A 6,000-nucleotide genomic window follows, 5' to 3' on the forward strand; every position below is an offset into this window, starting at 1 on the left:
TACTAAAGTAATTTTTTGTGTCTTTAGCTAAGTTTAACCTGTTAGTGTGCTGCTACTTATAGTTTTTTGTTTTTTTTTTTTTTTTTGCGTTTTGGTTTTTTTTTACTATTGATTTTTGTGTGACTTTTAATGTCTTCGTGTATATTTTCTGTTGTTAGCTTAAGTTGTGTGATGTGAGGAAGAGCATTATACTAGTCTTGGAATCAGGAAATGAGCATTTAGATTGTAGGCCTTTGGGATAATTAGTCCTTAGGAATGAAGGAAAATATGTAATTTTATTGAGTTCGTTTTGGGACTTTGAACTACCTCAGGGATAGAAATCTAAAGCGATAATATTTGTAAGGGTTCCCTAGCTCTCTGAATGAGAATATTTTGTAAATGTGTAGAAGCAGGAGGAGAGCAACGTCTGGTTTTACAGTAGTAGTACAGTAAGATTTTTAGGTTAATGTGGACTTTTAGTGTTTGTGTGTTGTTTAATGTGGAGGGGGTTAGGGAGAAAATCTTTGGGGCACAGGTCAATTATGAGGGGTTAAAGAGACCTGTGATGGTCTCTTAGTTTTGTTTTGGATTTGTGTTTGTTTTGTTTTGTACTGTTATAGTTTTACAGACAATCCCTGACTTACAATAGTTTGATGTAATGATTTTTTCTCTTTACTATGGTGCAAAAGCAGCATATGTTCAGTAGAAACTGCACTGTAAATTTTGAATTTGGATCTTTTTCTGGGCTAGTGATACACAGTATGATACTCTCTCATGATACTGGGCAACAGCAGTGAGTGGCAGTGAGCCACAGTTCCCAATCAGCCACGAGATCACAAGGGTAATCAACTGATAATGATTTACAGCTGTTCTGTTTCTCACTTTCAGTACAGTATTCAATATATTATATGAGATGATCCACACTTTAGTATAAAATGGGCTTTGTTTTAGATGAGGCCCCCCACTGTGGGCCAAAAAATCTGAGCATGTTTAAGGTAGGCTAGGCTAAGTGATGATGTTCTGTAGGTTAAGTGTATTAATTGCATTTTCAACTTAAGATATTTTCAACATAGGGTGGGTTTATCAGGATATAACCCCATGAGTTGAGAAAGATCTATAGTTTGTTTTGGACAGAGATAATATCCATTAAGGAAGATTCTTGCTAAGTGTGGCATTGATTGCAAGGAATTCCCTGGGTGGGTGGTGGACAACAGGACAATCCCTTGGCTAATTAACATCAACAAAAACATGTCAAGTCTTAGAGTTTAGGAAAATATTTACTCTCTTTTACTTTTGTAGTCCACACCAAATTCTATATTAAATTGATACTGAGAAATACAGAACAGCATTCTTTGGAGATTTAGTTGGATGAGATTTTCATTTCTCTGTTTTATACAGTCTCTTAGACATTCTTTCACCCACAATAAGCACTTCATCATATTTTAAATGGGCAGCTTCTCTGACTTGGTGTTTCGTTGTTGTTGTTGTTTTCTCTAGCTTTAAAGGCTCCTTTGCAACACACCCATTGAAATTGTCATTCTCTAGGGTGCCTGGGTGGCTCAGTTGGTTAAGTGTCTGGCTCAGGTCATGATCCTAGGGTCCTGGGATCGAGCCCTGTGTTGGGCTGTGCACTCAGTGGGCAGTCAGCTTGAGGATTCTCTGTCCCTCTCCCTTTGCCCCTCCCCCCTGCTCTTGTGCGTGTGCTCTCTCTTGTTAAAATAAATAAATCTTTTTAAAAAAATGAAATTTTCATTTTCTTCCAGCTTAGGGGCTTCCTAGTTCGTGAAGCCTCTGAACACCCTTCCTAGTTCCCAGAGCACAGTATTTTTATCTCCAGTACTCTGCTTTGTTAATTTCCCTTGCAGTTTAGTAATTTTTATCTTGTTTACCTTGCTGCTTTAAAAAACCGTGCAAGACATGCAGTATTTTCTTTTGTGCATTTAGAGACCATATATTTGTTATCTTTTATTCTTTTTTTCTTTTTTAAGTAGGCTCCACGCCCACTGTGGAATCCAATGCAGGGCTTGAACTCACAACCCTGAGATCAAGACCTGAGCTGAGATCAAGTTGGATGCTTAACCAGGTCATCCAGGTGACCCTTTTATTCTTTTTTATTTTTAATATTTTATTTATTTATTTGAGGTAGAGAGGGAGAAGCAGGCTCCCCATTGATCAGGGAGCCCAAAGTGGGGCTGGATCCCAGGACCCCAGGATCATGACCGAAGGCAGATGCTTAACTGACTGAGCCACCCCGGCGCCCCCCCACTCTCTTTTATTCTTAATAATCATGTACTATTCATTTTTGCACGTGTATATACAAGTGTCTAGCACATAGACCTCTGTAATTCCCAGCTTTTGCCAGGAACCCCTGGCAAAGATAATAACATTTATCCACCTATTTTTGGTGTAAAAAAAAGAGTAAACATATCTCCTCAAATAAAAATGTATAGGTTTAAAAAGCTTTTAAAAATTATTTTTACTCAAAATATATAATTTCAATTTTGTTAAAAGCTAGTTAACAACTCTTGATTAAAAACCTGAATAAAGTTCTAGGCGATCTTTCAATAACAAAGGGATTCTTGGGAAAAGACTGAGAACTATCCTATTTAATACTTAGTACAAAAATTTCATCTGTTTATGAATTTGAGTCTCTTGGAATTTCTAATTCTATTAGGTCAGGAGATTAAATTCCTCTAAAAATCTATTCAAATACTCTTTTTTTTTTCAAATTTGAGAAATGTGTTTGACATTTTGCAGTTTTTTTTAACTTTCTAAAGGACTTGGAAATGGCAAGTTAAACCTTAATTCTGGGTTAGCAAACTATAATCCTATGGTTGTAGGATGCAATGGTTTGGTGAATTGTGATGATGACTGATGATTTAAACCGATTTGCTAATACAATAAAGTTTCCCACATTTAAAAAGTATTTTTGATAATGTCCAAAGTGTATTTAGAGTTGAAGTTTTGGTCTTTTAGTTTTTTAGCCATAAAGAAGGCAGAAAAACATTCACCAATCCTTGCAGTATTCATTAAAATAAGAACTTTCACCATGGCCATGACGAGAACCCTAAATAATTCCATGGCTCAGAGTTGTGCTTTCCTGAAGTTAGGAAAAGCATCCTGTGCAGGACACAAAGGAAGGGACAGATCCCAGGCAGGCCTGATTCTTCAGCAATTCTGGTCTTCTGCCGAGTAGGAGTACTTAGTGAGTCAAGGCCTGAAGGAGGAGGAAACTACTATCTCCTGGGAAAGTCCTCTGTAATCTGGAACACCACAGATTTCTCAGAATGGGAGTTGGGATCAGAGGTCTCCTGATTCTTGATGAAACAATTCAGTATGATCAAGGACACACACCTACAAAAATGGCTTCTGGAAACAGTGTTATTCTGGTATTTAGGAATAACCCAGCTGCTGAGCACCAGGAAATAAGCTTCAATCAACTACATTTCTTGTTAAGTGCTAGAGGACTCATTGGATAATAATTCTATTACAATAATCGTAATGACAATAAGCATTTATTATTCAAAGGCAGGCCCTTGATATTCATTATATTATTAAGACTTTTACTTGGCATTCATTTTATATTACTTCCTCTGCCCCTACCAGCTGGTTATACCCAGAAATCTGCCCCAGAATCTGTTGGGGTCCTGATTAAGTCTGAGAAAATTCTGTTGTAAATAACTAAGTTACAAAAGATTTTATCTTCCATCATTTCCTCTGCCTTCTTATTTAAAAAAAAAAAGTTCAGAAAGAGTATTGTGTCAGTGTTAATTTTTTGATTTTGATAATTATACTGTGATTATGTATGTTAAAATAAATGGGGTAAGAGATATGAGGGAACTTTTTGTAGTAATTTTTCAACTTTTCTGTAAGTCTAACATTAATTAAAAACAAAGTAGAAAAACTTCATAATTTCTTTACTATAATTTGGTTTATATCTTTTATTATTGTGGCAGAAAAGCAATACATGTTCAATACAGAGAACATTTTACATGCATGTAAGTAAAAGGAAGAAAATAAAAAATCCCTTAATTCAACCAGCTAGTGGTATCTGCTATAAATACGTAAGTGTAAATTCACTGAGAGGTATGTGTATATGGATGTGTAGTATGTATTAATTTCAATCACTGACTCCATTGGCAAAGATAAAACTTGGTATTTTTTTAATTGAACTTAATTTACCTTATACCTTCGGTTTGCCTAATGGGAGGTAACTTAATTTAGTGACTTCCAGGTAGCTCAGGCATTTTTAGATTTAAAGTCAATTAAATACAAGTTTCAGATTCAGTCCCCTTTCTCTTACTTACCCTGTAGGCTATGTTTGGGTTTACCTTCAGCAGGCACAACTACTGAGCTTTCACAGTGCTGGAGGCTCACTGGGAATTATGATAAGATTTTGAAAGGCTGCCCTGAGCTCCTTAACGGAGCCACCTTATTAGCTTTTACTCTTTTATTGCCCTGGCACATTTCTGATCTCTTAAGACTCTTAAGATCTGCAGAACCTTGAGGCTACACTCTGGAAAATGAAGCATAGCTTTCTTTTTTAATGGGATCCCCAGAAATTACTGGGCTATTATCCTTCCCTTTGTGGTGCTTGGCCTAGGGTGATGGCATTCAGGCCTTTTCCCTGAGATCCACTTAAGAGATTTACTCTGTGAACTCTAATATGTCATTCCTGAAAATTCTCCTCTTCCATTGAACTTTGTCTCTGTCTCCTTATGGGTGAATAAAGCAAGCAAACAAGCAAACACACAACATCATACATTCTTCCAGAACCTATTAGTTATGACATAAACTTAGAAGTTTATGTATTACAGTCAGACTTTTGGAAATTCAGATTCTTATTTTCTTTGCCAAGGGTTTCAAAATTCTCAATTGTTAACAAACTATAAAAAAACATTTTTTGTAGACAATTGTAAAAATCTGATTATGTTATTACAAGTTATTAGAAGACAGCAAAGATTGATTTATTATTAATTTTGTTGGGTGTGAGACTGGCCTTGTGGTTCTGTATGAAAATATTCCTAATTTTTAGAGAAGTTAGTGAAGGCCATTATAGGCAGGCTGGGTTGGGAAGTGATAGGAGTGGGAGGTAGGGGACAGATTATAAAGAGCCACACCTGCCATTCTTTGATTTCAAGTTCACAGCATCCAACAGGAGAGTGACATGATTAATGTGCATAAAGGGGGGATGATGAGAACGCGTGTTTGTGACTGGGAGGTGAGTGGCTAGAGGAATTTTTTATTCCTTCCCCTCTCTCGGCATCCATACCCAAATCCATCAGCACACCCTGTTTGTTCTCTTAGCTTCATCATCTCCCCATTCCAAGCCACCATCATCTCTTAGCTGGACACAATTGTTTCCTAATTATCAACTAAAGTAGTCTACTTCTGTTTTTTTTTCTAAAATCTCCATAGAGCTGCCAGAATGAATTTTTTAAAGCCTAACTCACTTTGTTATTCTCACCCTTAATGAGGGTCTACTGCATTTAAAATAAAATACAAACGCTGCCATAGACCATAAATTTCTGTGGAATCTGGCTCTTACCTTCTTCACCATCCTCTTTGTGCTATGACTAAGTGAAAGAGTGTTCAAGTTCAACTGCTAGATCTGAGATGTAAAATAGTGACAGAGTGGACAAAGAAGTTGACTTTAAATAGCAATATTTTTTTACCTTAATCTGCATTCTTTAACAATGGGGCAATCATTACAGATCTTAAGGAGTCAGGTTTATCTGTATTTTCATATTTGCAATTTTATCTTTCAGTCTAATGATCATGGCTTCTTCATTGATTTTACACATACAACATTTTCAGTCTGAGCATTTTCTGGCGTATTTTCTAAGAACTTTAGACTCTGGCACACCAAAAATTGAACTATATTGCCATTTGTCTAATACTTCCAGAAGAAAGTAAATTAAAATAATTTGAAATACCACTGTTTTCATCTTCGTCATCATCTTCTTTCTGTTTAGTGAAATGAAGTAATAAATTGCTGCAAATTCAATTTCTCTTTCCATT

This window comes from Callorhinus ursinus, unplaced genomic scaffold (genome assembly GCF_003265705.2).
Source record: "Callorhinus ursinus isolate GAN/ISIS: 27379988/994484 unplaced genomic scaffold, GSC_fseal_2.0 scaffold1, whole genome shotgun sequence".
Classification (NCBI taxonomy): domain Eukaryota; kingdom Metazoa; phylum Chordata; class Mammalia; order Carnivora; family Otariidae; genus Callorhinus; species Callorhinus ursinus.